Raw genomic sequence first — 22634 nt, 5'->3', positions numbered from 1 at the left:
AATTATAATCCAGAAGCTCATTTAGTATTTAGACTTCACTAAGCAGTATATTAAATTCAGAATAACTTGTGCATGTTAATTTTGTCATAAGTGCATAGATAATCTTAATAATATGTAATAAACAATTGTTTAAGGTTTTGTAATGCTTTTCTCAATGGATACTGTTTTAGTAAGGAGTATAAATTCTCACATAGAAAGTTGTCTGTGACTGAAAAGACAAAATACAAAGTTTCTGCATTTAGAGAGTACAAAACAGCTTGAAAGAGTTTGAGACCTAAAAATCACAAATTTGATGCCAACATGTATTACATAGAGAGAACATATCTGAAAAGTTAACTCAATTTCATATGATAGATGTGAGTTATGAGAGAGGGCATAAAACTAAATGTTTTATAGTTCAAACTATGTCATGAAATTTTCATTTTTGTTAGTAAATAAGTACACACACACACACACACACACACACACACACACACACACAGGGGAGAAGGGAAAGGGTGGAAATGATGCAATCTGGATTCACTGTTTGAAGAACAAAGAAAAAGGAGAAAGAAAATTTTAATTAAAAAACAATAAGAGGAGGAGAAGGAATACATGAATAGGAAGATATTACCTAAAACATCCTAAGCTAAGAGACATTGTCTACAAATATGGCTCCTACATATGACCATGAGCCTTTAGGATCTCAGAGTCTAAGCAGTCTCTTCTTGTATCCCACTATTAGATCATCCATTCTGTCTGACAGTTCTAGCTCTTTTCACATGGTTGAAGTCTGCTATGCCTCCCCTTGAATATTGGCTCCCTTATACTGATTATTACAGTCCTTATGATTTCTTCCAAATATTCTGCAAACCTCTTCTGAGACTGTAGAAAAATTCTCTCTTCTTTAAAAATTTGTCTTCTATTAAGAGTAAATAAATACATAAAACTTAAGGACAAAAGTTTACTCTTGAGTGATAAATTTTTGGCATCACCATGGTGACAGTGGAGTGCAGGGAGGCAGAGTTAAAAAACATAGGAAGTAAATTAATTCATACTTTTATTCACAGTTTATTATGTAAGGAGCTAGAACCATTAGTTAGTATCTCCATACTACTGACTTTGGTCAGAGTTAATGCAATTTAAATATTCTCAGATAATTTTATTATCAATCTATCCCTCTGTAATAATACAGTAGAAATGAAATTGTAGAAATATAAAAGAGAAAAAAAGAGAGTTTAATGTTTTCCAGAAATAATCATGTGTCTTATCAACAATGTCCTGGGCAGGCAGCATTTACTGAAACTGCATTAACCTATTTTATCAAGGCCCTGTGTGCACAGCATGACTCAGTGATTCAAATGACCTGCAATACAATAAAATTCAAATGGAACATAATTTTGGCAACTTTTGCGTTGGCATTAAATTCAGCCTCTTTCTGTGAATTAGGAACAGAGAAAAAAGGGAAAAAAGCAACTAGGTTTTCTCTTTCTATACTGTTCTACATAGTTCCCATACATTGTTTTCTTAAATCATGATTGTAGAATCATATTCATTTTAATGACAAAATGGTGGATGACTAATATTAAGTAATTACTTTACTAATATTAAATAATTAAAGGAAGGGAGGAAGGGAATAGATACTTCAATTCAGATGTAGTTCTTGGCTGTAGGTATGGCTTTATAATTATCACAATTGTAGTTAATTTACTTGGGGCACTAGGTAGTCAAAACTGAAATAGTTATCTTCTACTTCACTTTTCCACTACTAAATATACTTCAGGAAATTTATAAATATTAAAACAAAGAGGATGGGGAATCAGACTTCAATATTTTAAACACATTAATGTAACTAGTGTGTATTATTACATAATTATGACATTCTGACAAATTTATTTCCAATAGGTACTTGATATCTCAATATTTTGTAACAAGGGAATATTTGAATCATCAAAAGTGCCAAGTGGTTACATAAAATATAAATAATATATCAGAGACAGGCATAAGCATTTTTCTGATAGTCATAGAATTAAAAATATAAAACAATCATTCATATTGAGATAATTTTTATGATTAGATTAGGCAAATTTTAATGTTTTATCATTGCTAATTTATTAAAGCAATTTGAGAAAGTGAAGACATCTTTTAAAATTTAGACTTGGAAAAGTCCTTCCAACTATTTGGATTTTTAGTTAATTTTAGAGAGTTAACAACAAAAAGACAGTGTTAGTCCCCCTGCTCTTCTGGAGGCAGTGCCAATATCTAGAATGCCAAGTACAGCTTGAGATTCATGCCAAACGATAGAGACTACCTTTGACACTTCCTCGATAGGCAGAAACCAGAGGCTAAATAGTCCAGACACGTAGGATAGAACCAAACTTGACTGTTACACGACATTTATATCACCTTGTCTAATAATCAGGCAACATTACAAAAGAGAAATTAGAAAAAATAAAAGAGAAGAAAGGTAAGACTGTGAAATGACCTTTTCCAAGTATAAGACCGCCATTCCAATATTGAACTCACAGGGTCTTCAGGTGCTTGACCTTGACCTGTAAAAGAGTAGCTCTGTCAGCACTCAACTACAGATAGAAGAGCTTATGGGATCATACTTCTTCCAGTTGAACTATTGACTAATAAAAATTCAGTGAGTAAGGGGTTATTGTTTCCAGTAGTTCACCTTCTTCTGATCCTACTAAAATCTAATAGATAGTTCTAAACCCAAGCAGATATAATTGATGAAGCTCACTGAAGTAAAAGACAACACAAAATACATGGATGCTTTTGCAGTAACAGGAGTTGACACAGGTAGGAGGTCCAAGTAATTAGAATACATTTAACACGTATATAAAAATGCCCAAGAACAATTTTTTAAAGATATGAAAGGGAGATTTCATGAAGCAAAAATAAGTTAAAAGGTGAGGAACTTTCCATGTCACTTGTGTGGTTTGAATGTGAAATGCCCCTCACAGTTTCATATATTTGAATAATCAATCTGTTTGATGGCACTGTTTGAAATGATTATGAGCCAGAAACACTATAGGAGTTAGAGCCTTCTTTGAGGAAGTGGTCACTGGAAGCTTCACGCCCTGTTCAGTATCTGATTCTTGATTGGGAAGGTAGTGTTACCAGCAAGCTTCCTTTTCTTACCAATAGGCCTTCTTTCCAATAATAGAAAGTACCTTCTGGAACTGTGGACCAGAATAAGCCTTTCCATCTTTAAACGGTGTCTTATCAGGTATTTTGTCACACCAACAAGCAAAGTGGCTAAATCATCAAAGGAAATGGAAAGACCACACATGAAAATATTGAAGCAAGACAGGTAGTCTTTCTTACCAATATTTCCCTTGACTGCAGACCTTAATCAGCTGGAAGACACTTTCAATATGGCTTTTCGATGAGCCCCATCCATTAAAGATTTTAATCAGGCAGTTACTGTCTGGTAATAAAGTGACATTTAATGTTATAATGATGGGCCTTTCAAAGAGCTCTCATCAATGATTGAGTTGTTGCTCAGTAATGAGCTGATCTGCATTTAACACACAGTTCTAAGTTTAATGAACTTAATTTTTTTCTAGAACTCAGAGCTTTAAATAAAAAACATGCTATTTTGTTCCAACTAGAAAGTCATCAAAAAGTCTTCATCAGTAAGTATTACGGAATTGGTTTTTTGGAAGAACATTTGGAGACTATTTCTAACATTTAAGTATAATATTTTTATTTATTCATTGCTTACACCATTAGTGTTTCACCAAAGTAGAAAAATAAATATATTATCCCTAAATCTCTAGGTTTACAGAATAGCTTGTGAAGGTCAAGCAGACAGCTGGGATTTTTAGAGGGATTGGTTTAAGTCATTTAAACATACACATATGAGTATTAGTTCACATAAAGTTTAATAGAAAAGAAAGTAGCTTAAATTAAATCATTCACGGGTTTTTTGAAGGCTAGAAATGGTAGCACCTGCTTATAATCTGGCTCTAGGAAGTCTAAGTCAGGAAAACTAAACACTTGCAAGGCCGGCCTGGTCACAAGAGAATGTACAGACACTTTTCAAAACAGGAGGGGCATATTTGGAAAGTTGTATACTATTATTTCCCCCCTCCCTTTCCCCCCTCTCTTAGTGGGTGCTGCCTCTTTCCTTACATAAATACATACATAAAAATTAGATAAATATATAAGTGCTTGCAATTTATAACTTCAATAAGGCCTTCCTATATATAATATTTTTTTGTCATTAAAACCTGTCTCTTCAGAAAAAATAATTATGGAAAGTCCTATTTAAATTTTATATTATACATATATTTTTTCTGTTTTTAAAAATAAGATAAAATAAAAAAGAGAATTAAGCAATAAAACTCCTCAGGAAGAAAATGAGTAATATACCTGCCATTTAAATAGCCTTAACGTAACTTTAAGTTGTAATTTTGGTGTGAATATAATTTTAACATCACATTCGTGCTGTTTTTTTCATGTATTTTATATTCCAATACAATACCAGTGTAGAATACTATTTTTATATGATAATTAATGTACATTTTGTTATATCGCTTTGCACTTACTTTATATTCCTTTAAGGTATATAGATAAATGGACACATACATGTGTAAGCCAAACCTCAACATAAATGTATGCATATGTATTAAGAACTTGGAAATTCTAGGATAAACGTCTTTATGCATGGAATCCTTTCCTTTCTCCTACACTTATGGTAATAAACAAGTAGCTTAACATGTTATAGATCTATTCAGTAGTCTAAGGAAGTTGCTTTCATTCTTAATGTTGTTGAGACAGAGCTATAGATGAATATTTCCTAAACTGTTTCCAAATGGTTTCAAGGACGGAGAACATTTCCTTAATTTATACACACACACACACGCACACACACACACACTCAAATATACTTTTGGGACAGGCAACAGCTTTTGTTATAGCCCTACTCTAGATGTTTGGGAAGAACATGAAGAACAAGGTGCACATCTGTTACATATGTGTGGGGAAGCCTAAGTCCAGCCTGTGTATGTTGGCTTGTTGGTGGTTCTATCTCTGAGAGCCCCAAGGGTCAAGATCAGTCAATTCTGTTGTTCTTCCTGTGGAGTTCCTAATCACCTTAGGGGCTACAATTCTTCCTCCTATTCTTCCATAAGAGTCCCCTAGCTCCATCCACTGATTGGCTATGATTATCTGCATCTGTCTAAGTCATTTGGTGGGTGAAGCTTCTCGAAGGACACCCAGACTAGACTTCTGTCTGCAAATAAAACAGTGTATTTTTAATAGTTTCAGGGATTGGTGCTTGCCCATGGGATGGGTCTAATTTTGGGGCTTTATTGGTTGACTATTCACTCAGTGTCTGCTCCATCTCTAATCCCTATATTTCTTGTAACTAGGGTAAATTTTCGGTTGAAAGTTTGGTTGGTGAGCTGGAGTCCCTATTGCTCCACCAGGGTTCCTGCATGGCCACAGGAGTCAGCGTCCCTAGGCTCCATATCCACAAAGCTATGAGTCACAGCTAAGGACAAAAATAATATAGAAATTAAAGTTTCACATTAAAATGATTAATAAGAAAGACTCCAGAGTATGTTTTGCCTCTCACTGCAAAAATAGATGGTCAAGTAGCATAGTATTTGAAAATATACTTATTATAACAGAGTTAATAGAAACTGCTTTCCATTAAAAAAAGAACTCAGTTGTAAGTCTTAAGAATTCTTAATTAAATGCTGAGAAAGCATTTGACACAGTTCAAAACCCCTTCATGTTAAGTCTTGGAAAGATCAGAAATTAAAGCCCCATACCTAAACATAGTAAAAGTAATGTAGAGCAAACCAGTAGCCAACATCAAACTAAATGGAGAGAAACTTGAAGCAATCCCACTAAAATAAAGGACTAGAGAGGCTGTCCACTCTCTTCCTACCTATTCAATATAGTACTTGAAGTCCTAGCAAGAACAGTCAGGCAGAAAAAGGAGGTCAAAACGATACAGATTGGAAAGGAAGAAGTCAAAATATCACTAATTGCAGAGGATATGATAGTATAATTAAATTTCCCTAAAAATTCTACCAGAGAACTACTAAAACCTTATAAGCAACTTCGGCAAACTGGTTGGATATAAAATTAACTCAAACTAATCATTAGCCTTTCTCTACTCAAAGGATAAACAGGCCGAGAAAGATGTTAGGAAAATGACACCCATCACAACAGTCACAAGTAAAGTAAAACACCTTGGTGTGACTCTAAGCAATCAAATAAAACATCCGTATGACTTGAACTTCAATTCTCTGAAGAAAGAAATTGAAGATCTCAGAAGATGGAAGGATCTTCCATGCTCATAGATTGGCAGGATTAATATTGTAAAAATGGCCATTTTGCCAAAAGCAAGCTACAGATTCAGTGCAATACCCATCAAAATTCCAACTCAATTCTTACTACAGTTAGAAAAAACAATTGCAAATTCAGTTGGAATAACAAAAAACCAAGGAGCATGAAAACTATCCTCAACAATAGAAGAACTCCTTAGGGAACCACACTCCATCACCTCAAGCTGTGCTACAGAGCAATGGTGATGAAAAAAGAATGTGTGTTATTGGTACAGAGACAGGCAGGTAGAACAAAGGAATAGAATTGAAGACCCAGAAGAGAACCCACACACTTATGGTCACTTGATCTGTAACAAAGAAGCTAAAACCATCCAGTGGAAAAAAGATAGTCTCTTCCACAAATGGTGCTGATTCAACTGGAGGTCAGCATGTAGAAGAACGCCAATTGATCCATTCTTATCACTTACAAAACTTAAGTCCAAGTGGATCAAAGACCTCCACATTGAACCAGATACACTCAAACTTAGAGAGGAAAAAGTGGGGAAGATCCTCAAACACATGGGTACTGGGGAAAATTTCCTGAACAGGGCTTATACTCTAAGATCAAGAGTTGACAAATAGGACTTCATAAAATTGAAAAGTTTCTGTAGGGCAAGGACACTGCCATTAGGGCAAAATGGCAACCAACAGATTTGGAAAAGATCTTTACCAATCCTAATAGAGGGCTAATATCCAATATATACAAAGAACTCAAGAAGTTAGACTCTGGAGAATCAAATAACCCTATGGGGTACAGAGCTAAACAAAGAGTTCTCAACTGAGAAATAATGAATGACTGAGAAGCACCTAAAAAATGTTCAACATACCTAGTCATCAGGGAAATGCAAATCAAAACAACCCTGAGACGCCAACTCACCAGTCAGAATGGCTTAGATCAAAAAGTCAGGTGACAGCAGATGTTGGCAAAGATGTGAAGAAAGAGGAACACTTCCATTGTTGGTAGGAATGAAGCTGGTACAACCAATCAGTCTGGACATTAGTCCAGAGTTCCCTCAGAAAATTGGACATAGTACTTACTACCTGAGGACATTCCTGGGCATATACTCAATAGATATTCCAACATACAACAAGGGCATATGCTCCACTATGTTCAGAACAGCCTTTTTTATAATAGCCAGAAGCTGAAAAGAACCCAGATGTCCCCCAACAGAAATGGATACAGAAAATGTCATACATTTACACAATGGAGTACTAATCAGTTATTAAAAATAATGACTTCATGAAATTCATAGGCAAATGAATTGAACTAGAAAATATCCTGTGTGAGGTAACACGATCACACACACACACACACACACACACACACACACACACACACACACACACAACAAAAAAAGCAAAAACAAAAACAAAAACAAAAAACCTACACACATGGTATACATTCACTGAGAAGTGGATATTAGCCCAAAAGCTTGGATTACCCAAGATACAATCCACAGAACACATGAAGCTCAAGAATAAGGACGACCAACGCACAGATGCTTCAGTACTTCTTAAAAGGGGAAACAAAAATATTCACAGGAGGAGATATGGAGACAATGTTTGGAGCAGAAACTGAAGGCATAGGCATCCAGAGACTGCCCCATCTAGGGTGTCAGCCCATAAGCGTACAGCCACCAAACCCAGACAATATTGCTTATGCAAAGAAGTGCATGGTGACAGGAGCCTGATATAGCTGTCTCCTGAGGAGCTCTGCCAGAACATAACAAATATAGCGATCAATGCTCATAGCCAACCATTAAACTGAGAACGGGGTCCCCATTTGAGGAGTTAGTGAAAAAATTGAAGGAGCTAAAGGGGTTACAACCCTATAAGAAGAACTAGCCAACCAGAGATCGCAGGGACTAAACCACTACCCAAAGAGTACACATGGACAGACCCATGGCTCCATCTGCACATGTAACAGAGGATGACCTTGTTGGGCACCAATAGGAAGAGAAGCCCTTGTTCCTGCCAAGGCTGGATCCCCCAGTGTAATGAAATGTCAGGATGGGGAGGCAAGACTGGGTGGGTGGATGTGTGGGGGAACACCCTCATAGAAGAAGGGCGAGGGGGCATGGGGTAGGTGATTTATCTACAGGAAACCAGGAAAGGGGATAGCATATGAAATGTAAATAAACAATATCCAATAAAAATGAATACTCTACCAGGTTAACTATTCTTTAGATTAAATACCTTATGTCCAGAGAGACCCTTCTTACTGACCTAAGAACATAAAGGCAGTCTGATTTGTCTAAGATAATGAAGCTTTTAATAAAGATCCTAAAATATAAGTGTGTTTTCATTTATTTTGGCACTTTAGAGGACATTGTGGATAACCCAGAGGTTTAACCATATAAAAACGGCTTCTATGAAAACTCAGTCACTACTTTTCATGAATATAATGTGACATTTTAAAAGCCATCCAAAACACAGGCTATAGGAGGAATGGTCGCTCTAGAAAAATCAGGATCAACATGTAAATTAAATAGTTCTTAAATGTAATCCTCTTCTCTTCCTACAAACAAAAATAGGAACCCCTTAAAGACAGTTTTTTGTGATCCTGTGATTGAAAGATTATTTCAGCTTAAAGGAATTGCAGTTCTAAACAAAAGTCATAATGATGAGGTGAAAAACAGGAGTTACTTTACATTATTTTAGCAGAACTGAAAGCTTTTTATGATCAAACGCCCCTCAAAGATGATGCATGGATCCAAAAAAACAAAACAAAACAAAACAAAACAAATTTTCCTTTGGAAATTCACTGCCTGTCAACATTTTCTTTTCCTGGTGGAGGAGTTCTCCATCTACTTCCCCGTCGTCTGCATAGACTTTCATCTTTGATTTCTGTTTTAAACCTATTACACAAGGATTCATTAGTGCCACGGAGATGACAGCTAGTGTTTTCTTCCTTACTGTTTTGCTGGCTGAGATTCAACCAGTGGCATCAGATTGTTAGCTTTGCCTGAGTGTGAAAGCTATTTGTTGACTAATTACGGAATTAAAACTTTACAGTAAAGCACATCTAAGTACCAAATCAAGTTTCCGTACACATCAGTAATGAGTTTACATAAAGCTTCCCAAATGAAACAACAGATTTATACTACTAGGCATTTGTTATTTTGCATACCCTCTTTGACAATAAAATGAATTGAAGGCCAGTTATGTCTGCTTTTCCTGATTAGGGCCCAGCCTCTAACAATAATTTGGAAATAATCTGAGTGGAGGGTGGAAATTTTTTAAGAGTCAGATGAACAGGAAGCCTTCTGTGAGTCTGTGACTTCTAGATATTACAGGATGCTACACTCATGAAATCACAAGCAGCTTAAGACCTGAAGGAAATAATCCCAATTCACAATTCAACATAGATAGAGGAAATTTTATGGGGCCCCACCTCTCGATGAAGAGCTACATGAAATTAACAACGGCTGAGAGAGGGAGAATTTGTCTTTCCCAATGCTAAATGGTCAACCGTGAAACTGTGTGTGTGTGTGTGTGTGTGTGTGTGTGTGTGTGTTATAGAAATGGCACAAAACATAGAAAGGTTACCAGTAATAAAAGTTGTGGGTGTGCTAAAACAATAAGCCTTTTGCAAAAAAAAATGTAATTTTATAGCAGCCAAGAAAATTGTCTTATGAATATACGTGGGCAGTTAGTGGTTATAATGTGGCGTTGAAAGGCGACAGAGTGAGCACTAAGCAAACATGATGCTCGTCAAGACAATGTGCAATGCAAATGCAACCTTGCTGTGGTCATTATCTGCTTGCAATCATGCCGCCTCGCTTTCTGTTGGTTTCAGTGATTTCATAAAATCTCCTGTGGTGTACAGCATAAGGGTCAGGAGTTCAGAATCCTGAGTATACATGTGAGTCTAATGAATATTAGCAGGATATTCAGAGCTTATACTCACAAACACATACATGCATGCACATTCAAATCAGAAAGGTCATCTTGCAAAGGTTAAAATACCAGTTTGTATCACTGGTTCCTTCTGAAACTAGCACATGATGATCTGTAATACGTACAGCCTCCCAGAAAGCAACATCCCTATGGAATATGATACATGATGCCTGTACATATGCAATCTTTGCAACTATAGACACGTTAAAATGATTCACAACGATATTAACACAGGAAACATGCCTGCAAAAGAGTTTTTGAAGACTAAAAGTTCAAAGATGAGGAAACCCAGGTTTTAGAAATCCACTCAGTTATTATGTTCAAATCAAACATTGGTTGTCAGTCTTAGGAGTCAAGGATATGAATTTTTATGAATTTCAGTTTCTACCAAAATCAACTACCAAATGCTACTGCAGAGATAGTAGCAATCACAAGAAATGTTTGTATCACCAAAACATAGTTCCATATCCTCACTGCTTGTGCATTTCTGCTAAGGTCATTTGCATTGACTCCTAGGAGCCTCCTTAGTTCTGGCCTCTGGGACTTCCTAGAGAATCCATCCATCCCCGACACCTGGCAGCAGCATATCCCCATTCTTTCTCCTGGCCCTCTGAAATTCTGTCCTGTCTCTACCATGCTGGATTCTGCCCTCTCCTCACTCACCTACCCATAACCTTCCCTCTCTCCCTCCATCTCTAACAACTATTTGTTCCTCCTTCTAAAGAGGATTCAAGCAACCTCACTTGGGCCTTCCTTCTAGCTTAACTTCTCAGGGTCTGGAGTGTATTATGGGTATTCTTAACTTTTTGTCTAATATCAATTTATCAGTGAGTACATACCATGCATGTCCTTTGGGACTGGGTTAATTTGATTAGGATGCTATTTCCTAGTTCCATCCATTTGCCCGCAAAAGTCATGATGTCCTTGTTTTTAATAGCTGAATAGTATTCCATTGTGTAGATCAACCACATTTTCAGTATCTGTTCTTTACTTGATAGGCATCTGGGTTGCTTCCAGTTTCTTGTTATTACAATAAAGCTGCTTGGCCTTTTGACGAAGACAAACTGTACAAATAAAGCTACTATGAGCATAGTCCAACCTCCTATTTAAAGCCTATTTTTAAGATCTGAATGGACTGGATAAGCCACAATGGGTGAAAAATAAATTTAAATGAAATTTATTAAAAAAACACAGAAGAAGTCAGATACCTATTTACCAATGCTTACTCCTTTCCTAAATGTGTTATATGTGTATGAGCAAAATGTCTTTAGAAAAAAATGTGGTTGAATAATTTCATCTTCACTGATGGAAATATTTTTAGTCCATGAATAAAATAATACCTACACCATGAAAACACAACTATGAAGCCCACAGAGGGACAAGGGAAATACTCATTATGCTTTCATTGTGTTTCTAATTATTTTGGATACTTACTATAACCATTACTAACAGACATTAAAAAGCAAACAAAAAGCAAAAATACTAAAAGTAAAAACTGTGCTCTCTTGTGAAACATAATTTGATTATTAAATATAGTCTTTATAGTTTTAAAATATTTTAAAATTTTTAGAAGAAATAGTTGTGTTATGAAATTATTCACACCTTGACTGCAGCTAATTTAATAAATGGATATCTGACAAAGGTTTAAATTAAATCTTTAACAAAATATTTACTTTCCTGCCAGAATACTGTCTAATAATTGTATACATAATAATCACCGGGCAACTCACAATCTTGTTACCCATCATTCAAAAGCACAATTATGAATTCACTGATAATGACTAGTTTATCAGGCTGAATTATAACATATTAATTAACTAATTAAAAGGCACTTACTTTAAATGCTTTGGTAATAACAGACTAAGGACTCCAAAATCCATTTCTTTCCCCAAAGCAAATAACCAGAACAAATGTTAAAGCAACATTTCAGAACTCTGAAAATTAGCCAGTGTCCTCCAACAATGCTACAAAGTAGTTTTTATTCAGAAAACATCTGAGTCTCAGTGAGAGAAACACATGGTGAGGCAGTTGAAGTCTTCCTATGCCCATTCTCCTCAGCCTATCCTGGTGAAACTCTCCAGCCTGATTAGGAGAACCTTTGAACGCCAGCGCCCTGGCAGTCGCAGGAGGACAGGCTTGGAGCAATCTCAAAGGCTCCACCTACAATTAATTGCATCTCTTAGATCTTTGTACCAGCGCCTGTCCTCCCTTTACTGGACTTACTGACTGAACAAGGTTAAGCCTTAAAACCCAGAGAGGAGCTTAGGAACAGCCAGTTCTAGAAATTTACCAATACAATAACTTTTAATGTTTAACACACACTAGGTTAATTAAGAACCTAACTAATGATTAGGGAGGGATTTGAAAGGCTATTATTATCTTTTCTTTTCTTTCTTTCTTTTTTTTTTTGGAGCTGGGGACCGAACCCAGGGCCTTGCGCTTGCTAGGCAAGCGCTCTACCACTGAGCTAAATCCCCAACCCCCAAGGCTATTATTATCAAAAGAGTTTTGGAAAATTTTGACATATCCCTGGAGATCTGGAATGATGTGGATATATCTTTAGGTTTGAGGATTCCGTAGAAAGATTTGAGGCCCTTGGTCCTGGGAAGGCTTGATGCCCCAGTGCGGGGAAAAGTCAGGGCTAGGAGGCAGGAGTGGGTGGGTGGGTAGGTGGGTGAGGGAGCACCCTCATAGAAGCAGGGAGAAGGAGGATGGGATAGGGGCTTTCCAGAGAAGGAATGAGGAAAGGAGCTAACATTTGAAATGTAAATAAACAACATACCCAATTTAAAAATAAAGTTCTGACCTGTCATTTGTGGCTGATCTTCAATTTTAATGATCTCTGAGGTGTAGGAAAACTAAACGGTTAATCTTCGGAACTCTGAAGACCTGTCCCCACACACTTACACGGCTGCGTACTAGATAAGTCATTTTAAGCGCTCATTTCTATCTAAGTAACAAGTTAATATGTAGAAAGGTTTACAGAGAAAGGATCTGTAGGTGGCAAAAAAAAAAAGAAACTTGGTTTAGCGCGACTTATTTAGCTAGATTTATTCAACTTCTGGAGTTTCACACAAGGCCAAATTATTTTAGATATATTATGTCCAATACAATTTTGGTAAAAAATTCCTGATAACAATGATCCCAAACCCATGTACACAGTAAAGCTTAAGGCATGACTGACTACACTGAAACTCTTTTGCAAAAAAAACATGACCTGCACCACAAAGATGAATTCTATCATTCAAGGGCCTAGGGTCTGGTGTACTCTCTGACCTAGATAGCATAGATGTCAGTAGGCCATAAATAAATGTGGCATCTTCCCTAAAGATCTCTCCTATTGACTGAAAAACAAAGCTAAAATTACATCTATTGAGGGAGAGTCTTGGATCAGTATTCTGAGGGATTTGGGCAAGGTCTAGATCTGTAGAAAGCATAGGTTAGCAGGTTTTTGACAATGTCTGTGCCCAGTGTTCTGGGTGCAAATCTGGGATACATTTCCTTCACTGAGGAGTCAACCCCATGTGATTAACATTTCTGGTTTCTCCAGTGCTTATCTGTGAGCACTCATGTCCTCTACAGTCACAGACTTCAGTAATCACAGATCCCACAAATAGTAATCAGTCACTTCCATAAAGCATTACAGCTTTTCTATAAGAAATGCTGCAAGTAACAAGAATAACAATACTATTTAACCTTTACAAACATACTTTTATAAATACACTTTTATATGTATTTTTCTCTTAAACTCTTTAGCAGTGTGATATTCCTGGGGATTATCATCTACCTTTCTGCCATGTTGGATCCTCACCTTCTCTCATCCAGCACCCCAACCTCCTTCCCTCCAACTGGTTAATGTCTTCTCACTTTATTGTACCAAGCGGCTTGGTCTTCTCTATTTCCAGCCACGATGTGCACATGATCTTAACTGTGGGAGGTGGAGCATTATCATATCAGTAAGGAAAGAACTGGCATTTACATACCACAAAACAAAAATAAAAATGAAAGCAAAACAACCAATAAAAAACAGAGAAATGTAAGAAATAACCAAGCAACGAGATTTACTTATTTTTAACCATGACGAATATTATTCCATTAATGCAGAATTCATTCACTTAAAAATCTTTCTCTTATATGTTATTAACAATTTTTATTGACCTCAATATTTTGAACAACCGTATATCTTTGATGATGGCTGATCATATATTTAAAATTAAATATATGTGAATTATATTACCATATGAGTCAGACATACAACAGAGCTCCTGGATTCTTTTTAAAGAATTTAAATAGCTAAGCTAATCATTCTATCAAATTGCTTCATTTCCTCTATTTCTACTCATTCTAAGGAATTTAAGTGTGATTAAAGGGATCTCATCCATTCGCATCAAAGTAGAGAGGGTGTATCAGAATTATCAGGTCCTTTTATCTTCTTACTTTCTCCTGCATTAAGTGCTTCCAGGCCATTTTTTTACACAGAGGAATTACATCAAGTCTTAGACTCCAATTTTTCCCCACTTGGAGTTAAGTGAAATTCTGTTTTAATAATTCTTAGAATGTGTAGAAATTCACATATCAATTAAGATTGCCTTTAACAGACAAGAAGTTACTTAAGGACTACAATGAAATTCACCTAGAGATGTATTGCAGCATAATGGAGTCAAAAACACAAAATTATGATTTTAACATGAGTATTTATTAAGAACTGAGTTTATTGCAGAAGCTGTCTTTTATGTATATGAGACAGGAAGGATTTATTCTGGCCAACAGTTCAAAGAGACATCTAGATAGGTTGGGAAGGCCATGAGGACTGGAGCTTGAGGCAAGTGACCACACTGGACCTACACTCATCCATTATGACTACACATACACACAAAGATGTGATGTGGCTATCAGTTTCTGTGACTCTGTGAACTAGATACAGTTTTCATATAATTCTTAGCACAACTGTCCCTTTAATTTTGGTAGATACAGTAATATAATAGAAAGATAAAATGAGAGGATGGCTTCAGATACCTGCAAGTATGAACTGAGAAAACAGTGGCAGTAAGAGGCCATGTGGTTTTGTTATTTTAACTTCATTGTTGTCAGTTTTATGAGCTATTTGATGCTCCTGACATACACAAAATGGAAAAAATTATTTCACTGTGGCAAGTAATCTCCACGCATGGTTTATAGTTTTATCTAAAGAAAGAAAAAACTATAAATCTAGGTTACATTAAAATCTAATTAGAATACTATTCATATGAAATTTAAAAACACTCAATGCTTAGAAATGATCATCGAGTATAAATTAATGCTAATATTCTCTTAATTGCAGCCCAAATGCATACTGCCTTCTTGAAATCAGGCAGTTGCAATATCTTCCATTTACTATTCCAAAAGAAATTCCAGGTACTCTAGTTTATAACTATTTCTTCTAATCGTGTCAAGTGCTATCCTTCAAAGACCAATGTTGTAGGATATTTATTCACAGCGTGAACCCTGACATTGTGTTATTTACTGAAAACAAAAAAAAAACAAACAAACATACAAAATAACCTTCTTTCTAGTTATGTTGCGGCTCAACATAAGCACAAACCTTTAATTTTTCTAGCTGGAATACAGATACACCCTTAGTATACATCTTTCATCCCAAACAAATCCTACAAAGTTAGCTTGTAGAAGGAAGCATCCATGTATGAAAGTAATATGTAATAGAATGGCAGACAAATTGATGAATCAAAGAAAGATTTGACAGAGTAGGATATGCCTAACTGTCAGGAGACGAGAAAGAGAAATGGGAAGCTACTTAGGGGCAATGCAGAGAGAGGGAAGGGGGCAGATTTACCTGGAGAGTTTTACAGAGGCAGATTGAAGAGAACAAATTAAACATGTTAGCCATGGGTAAAGCCAGAAAAGGCCAGAAAAATGGAAAGTAGCCAGAATATAAGCACAGATTGCCAAAGTTAGTATTAGGTCAAGCAGAATCAACTTGGAGAGGAATTTGAACCATAACAGCTGAGTTGAACCAGCCAGCCAGAGATCAGAAAAAACTAGGAATGGATGAGCTTATTCAGCAGGAAGTTTCAGAGGCTGAAAATATTCTAGGCCTAGATAAGATTATAAGAAGACTAGAAGCTACCAGGAGTAGGCCTAGGTTAGCAGACAAAAGTGATAAGCCTCCAGAATGACAATCACACCTGGCAAAAACATACATTTACATCTGGCACTCAAAGTGATTAGGAGGAAAACCCAATGTGGTTGGAGGAGAAAGCCTACCAACATTGCAGAAAGCAGAAACATTTGATAGAAATGTAGCAGAGGAAGGAGACTTCTGACAGAAAGCTGCAGAGGATACATTTGCCTGGGATCATCTCCAGAGGAAGCATTGGTTCTACAAGTTGTGCTGGATGCTCTGAGAGACTTGGAAGACTCGAGCAGTAGGGGCCTCAATCCCAGAGGAAGGAATGATGCAGGAGTACCTGAGACAGTGAATCAGAGTAAACCACCCCAAATGATAATTTTAATTATATATACAGACTTTTCCTGCATTCAAAAATGGGAAACTCCATTTCAGATCCTATAACATCAAGAATAGGAGTAGAGGGGTTATAAATGTTAATTGAGAAGGCTATTGTAGTACTTATTGCAATTGTGAACACTGAGTAAACCTCTTCTTCCTTTCAATTCAAATATTTATATATTTCCACTCAAAAAGGTTGAAAAATTAAGTTATACAACAAGAAAAATTACCTATGATAGTATAAAGTCTTTAGAAACAAAAGACAAAGAATGTAAAAACAAACAAACAAACAATAAAACAGAACATGTTTACTGTGAACCTATGGTATCCAAAAAAATTGAGGATCAAGATAAACAGCACATTGACAATGGGTAAGAAGCCTGGCTCACTAGTGTAGAACCCTCTTGGATCTCTGGTGTGAGGCTAGACATGAATGCTAGTGCAGTGCCTAAATGTATAATTTATATGTCATTTCTGAAAGACCTAATTGTACGTTGATAAATAGAAATGGGGAATAAGAGTAGCTGAAAGACTAGATTGTAGAAAAATGCTAGATTAGATCAACCTGTATATTTTACATCAGAATAGAACTCAGGGAATGCTGGACGTGAGTAAGAGAATCTTCCACATGAATGGCAAAAGTCAAGGAATGAAGAAGTGTACAAACACAGCAATGACTATGACAAAGACATTGTCCATGCATGGAGACAGCTCAACAAACCAGATGTAGAAGGACAGATAATTCATCAGTCTGGCAGACTGGAAAACTTTGATGCTGAAACGGACTCTTGCTAATCACAAGTGATCAGGACTGATGCTATGAAGAATCTTCATATCAATGGATCTTCATAAGTTTTGGGAGTTGATAATTGTTTCTGTTTAAAAAGATAAACACACAAATTTTAGCTTAGACAAAAATAGTGAAATGTTGTAGGGTATTTTATCATGCTTCGAATAAGGAGATTGTGGGGAAAAAAACGTTTCTAGTTGTGGTTCAGTCAAGCACACACCTTTAATCTGAGAGCTTAATTTATTGTAAGATTGAATAAAGTCAACCACAGGACAAGAGCTGGGGCAAGCAACCAATTGACAGGAATTGAATATAAGAAAACTCTGGAAAGAGAAAGGAGGGACTTTGAGTTGAGGGTATTTAAGACAACATGGTAAAGAAGGTATTTTTCCCTCTGAGATTTCAGTGGAGTAGCAAGGTAAGCTGGGTGCTTTCTCTGCTTCTCTGAGCTAGCAGGGATTTATCACAATGTCTGGCTCCTGAGTCTTCAGGTAAGACATCAGTCTTTTGGATGTACTTTTAAAAACAACATACCAACAATTTACAGTGAAATAATGAAATTCATTGGGAAATCCTACAAATCATGACTATGCATTAAGCAAAACATTTCTTTGAATTTTAAAATCCAAATTTGACTGGTAGTTTCAAATACTTCTACCAAATACTTCACCTATCATATACAGGAACAATGTCATCTTTCTTCATCTTCCACTGTCATAGAATCGACATGATTGACTGTGCATACAATGGTCTCAATATTATTATAAAATAATTCATAGGAAGCCTCATTTAATTCCATAAAGTGATCATTCCACCTGTGCTATACACCTTTAATTTAGAAACTAAAATCCCCATCTCATTTCTAAATTCCGAGGTATACATCTTTTCACACATTATATTTTCTGAAATTAAGGTCAGTTTACTAAACACTTTTGAAATCCTAGATAACATGTTTCTAAAAAGAGGACCAAGTCCTAAAATCATAGTTAGTTTCTGTGATTCTGTGAATAACACATAGTTTTAATATAATCCTTAGTGAAACCATCTCTTCAATTTAGATAGTTATAATAGAATAATAGAAAGATAAAATGTGACTCTTTCTATCTCGGTTTCAATTATGTCTCCAAGAAAAAAATGTACACACTTCTCTCAGAAGCTCAAAGTGACATGCGTGGTCACTGAAGCAGGACCTTACAATAAAAGTTCTGAAAATGAATCGGGTGAGTCTTAATTAAGCTTATCAAATCCATAGAGAAGCCAAAAGGGGGATTTTTGAATAACTGTCAAGGTGCCTAGAATTCCTGTGAGCATGGATGGGGATTGTTTCTTTTAAGGGAAACGCTTAGAAATTAACCTACCAGCTCGGTGTACTCACTCTGCAGCTTAGTTGTAAAAAACTTCTACATGACCAAAATATAACCAGATTAGTGAGTGTAAGGGGTGAGCTATTCTGATAATACAACCTTGATACTGAAATGGGCTGTTGATAAACACAAGTGATCAGGATGGAAGTTACAAAATATCATCACATCGATTGATCCTCATAAGTTTTAGGGATTGATAATTGTTTCTGTTTAAAAAGTTAAACTATGTACAGTTTTTATTACATTTATTTATTTATTTATTTATTTATTTATTTATTTTACAGTCTTGTTGTAAGCACTCTCCATCTGCACTCCCACAGTTTCTCATCCCATTCTTCCTTGCCCAACACCCAACACCACCCCTACCAGGCCTCCCCACTCCCTGGGGCCTTAAGTCTTTCCAGGGTTAAGTGCTTCTTCTGTCACTGAGGCAGACCAGATAGGCCTATGTTGTACATATGTCAGGGCCTCTGAACAGCTAGTGTATGCTGCCTGGTTGGTGGTTCAGTGTCTGAGAGATTTCAAGGGGTTGGTTTAGTTGAGGCTGCTGGTCTTCCTATGGGGTCACCCTCCTCCACAATTTATTTCAGCCTTTCCCTAATTCAACCACAGTGGTCCCTAACTTCAGTCTATTGGTTGGGTGTAAGTATCTGCCTCTCTCAGTCAACTACTTTTTGGGCCTCTTGGAGAAAAAGCCGTGTACACCATAGCATCAGTAATAGTGTCAGGGCTTATCCTAATTTGGGCTGATCACTGGACCACCTTTCCCCCAGTCTCTCTCCATTTTTGACCCTGCAGTTCTTTTAGACCAGAACAATGCTGGGCCAGAAATTTTGACTGTGGGATGGCAACCCCATTCCTCCATTTGATGTCCTATCTTTCTACTGGAGGTAGACTCTACAAGTTCCCTCTCCCATCTGTTGGCCATTTCATCTAGGGTCCCTCTCTTAACTTAGACAAAAAAATAGTGAAGTGTTGCAGGGTATTTTATCACCCTGCAAACCAGGAGATTGGTGTTATTAACTGAATAAACATGTTTTTAGTTGTTGTATAGTTCACCCTAGCACACATGTTTAATGTGAGAGCTTTCTGTCTATTGTAAATAAGATCGATTCCAGATTGATAGAATGTTGAATCACAATTCCCTTGGAGCATGAATATTTCTCATTGGCCAGATATGATATATGTAAGAGGAACATGAGTCTGGGTTCATTTTAAACAATGTCTCTGGAGTTTTTGTTTTAGTTTTATTTATTTTTAATAATGTGTTTATCTCAACAGAAAGAAGCTAGAAAGTGAGCTGGAATTTCCCCAAAGATCATGATAATTGCTTAGGTAAAAAATTGGAAGGGGGTGATTTACCTCATAGAAACCAAAGGAAGAGTGAACAATACCCTTCATTCAACCCTGATGAGTCAAATCTAAGGATTGTGGTAACCCAGAGAAGCCAATGCTAGGACACTCTGAAGTTTGATAGTTAAACTCTAGGCATGTATATGTCTTCCTGATTTGCCAGTTTCAACCCTAAGTGAACCAGAAAGGTACCAGAGTAAAGAGTGAATCTGTGAATCACAGAAGGAGAATCTGTGCTCCCTCCTTTGCTTTACAGGATGTATTTTAAGAAAACCTAAGAGTGTAGAGGAAGGAAATTTCAAAGGAATCTTAAATTAGAACTATAATTTTGTAACCATTATTTTTGTGAACTAAGGCTTCTGCTAATTGAAGAAAAAGAACTTACTACATAAAATAGAGTACAAAAGCTTGAGATGCGACTTCTGTTTCATTTAGGAGGTAGGCTCTAAACAACACTCAAAAATGATTTGAATTAAGGAAAGGGAATGACCCAAAGCAATGTTAGTTTGATTGTACTTTTTATGTTGATAAATCCACTGGTCAGAAAGTCAAGAACACCACTGTAAATAGTTAGGAACAAGTAATAAAGGCAAAAACAAATATCAGATCAGAAGGACTGTAGTTTAGGAGAAGAAAGAACAAAGAAGTAACACATTATATCCAAAGCTAGAAGGAAAAAAAACCGAAAAGAAAAATCTCTATTTGTGTTGGTTTGGCACACAATCATTGCAGTTTACTGTATAAGCTACTGTTTTTGTAAAATTATGAAAAAAATGGTGTATTTACCCCCACCAGGTCTGGCACTGCAGTGCCCCAAGATATCTGGTAAATATCTTAATCTCAGTCAGCAAAGCCTCTCACCTGCTTTGTTCCATCCCATATAACACTGCTGACGGCCTTTCTCTGAGCCTGGCAACAATATCTCTACCCATCTAGCTAACAAGACAGGCGGCCACCATGCCAGAAATATACATCTCAATTCTGTGGTGGCTTAGTGTCCCAGCCACCACATTCTCTTAAACTTAATTTGCCACAAGAAAGAACACACAACACAATAACCTCTGATTCAATTGATAATATATAATTGCCCATCTAGACACACAGAGCCGTGTACACATCTATCCTTTAAGAACATTCATAACAACCTGTCCAGGAACAGAGTGGAATTTTAACATCTACCTCCATGTTCTCTCAACAGCTTCTTCTTCCAGGCTCTTTCTGTTCCAGTCTCCTCCTCTTCCCTCAAACTTTTCTCCCGCCCATCCTTCCTTCTCATCCAATGATTGGCCTTGTTCTATCTTGTACCTGCCTTTACCTATATGACATCCTACAGATTACAACTTGAAGATTATTAGAAAATAATGCACAGAAAACTACAATAAGTCTGAAATAGTAACTGTTAGCACTCTGTCTAAGCTCCACCCTCACAGTTACCTGGCAACAACCAGGTATGCTCCACACCAGTTACCTGGTAACAGTCAGGTATGCCTGACACTATAAAAGCGGCTGCTTGCCCCCTCCTCTCTCTCTCTGGTTTTCTCTTGCTCTCTTGCTCTTACCCTCTTCTTCCTTTGTCCCTTCTCTCCCCATCCCCACCCCACAAGCTCATTTCTGGCCTCTACTCCTCTCTCTCTCTCTCTCTCTCTCTCTCTCTCTCTCTCTCTCTCTTGCTCTCTCACTCTCTCTTTCTCTCTCTCTGCCCCTACTACTGTCTTAACTCCCCTCCCCATGCCCTGAATGAGGTACCTCAGGGGGAAGGGTTACCTCAGCATGGGCATGCAGAGATACCCCCTTTCCCCACACCTCCACAGACCATAATTTCCCCCTATGTTTATCTTTTTTAAACACATCATATGGTGCCTAGACTGCTTTCACCTCCAGCAGTGACATCACCTGGTCACCTGCCATCTGTTGCCATGGCTAAGACTATACACATTCCAAGCATCGTTTGATTTCAGCTCTCACCTTCACCTGCAAGCAGTTACATCACAGTTCAAATAAATGGAAGACCCTTTCTGCCCCCTTTCTCTTCTCTTTTTCTCTAGTCTCTTGCCCTCCACTTATCTACATCATCCCCAGTAAACCTCTTCCCCATGGAACCATTATTGGTCTGGTGTGGTATGTCTGGATGTGAGCCACGAGTCTAACACAACACTAAATGTCCTATTAAACTGACCTAAGAACTCTATCACAAAGAGAAGATAGTACAAGCAGCTCTCTAGGCTGCTTAATTAAAATTAGTAAGCCAAACCCTAAAATGCATAAGCATGAGAAATGCCATGTTACTAGATCACTGGTAGTTATGTAAATATAGCAAAATATAAACCTTTTTATAACAATGAATATGAACATATTTAAAGACAATCTTTTTTAAAATTGATTTCCAGATG

The 22634-nt window shown here is 36.8% G+C and overlaps 1 long non-coding RNA gene across 1 annotated transcript in view; it reads right to left on the bottom strand.

Annotated features, from left to right (window-relative positions):
• LOC148005782 (uncharacterized) overlaps positions 1-21578 on the bottom strand; it is a 160086-nt gene extending 138508 nt beyond the window's left edge. The window contains exons 1-3 of the long non-coding RNA XR_015621418.1: positions 21424-21578; positions 14044-14160; positions 2465-2531 (exon numbers count right to left, since the gene is read on the bottom strand). This is a non-coding gene — a long non-coding RNA (uncharacterized LOC148005782). The remainder of the gene's footprint in view (positions 1-2464; positions 2532-14043; positions 14161-21423) is intronic.
• Between the last annotated feature and the right edge of the window lie 1056 nt (positions 21579-22634).

Source organism: Rattus norvegicus, chromosome 5 (assembly GCF_021556685.1).
Source record: "Rattus norvegicus strain SHRSP/BbbUtx chromosome 5, alternate assembly SHRSP_T2T, whole genome shotgun sequence".
NCBI classification, from domain to species: domain Eukaryota; kingdom Metazoa; phylum Chordata; class Mammalia; order Rodentia; family Muridae; genus Rattus; species Rattus norvegicus.
This window is presented reverse-complemented; position numbering and strand designations above follow the sequence as displayed.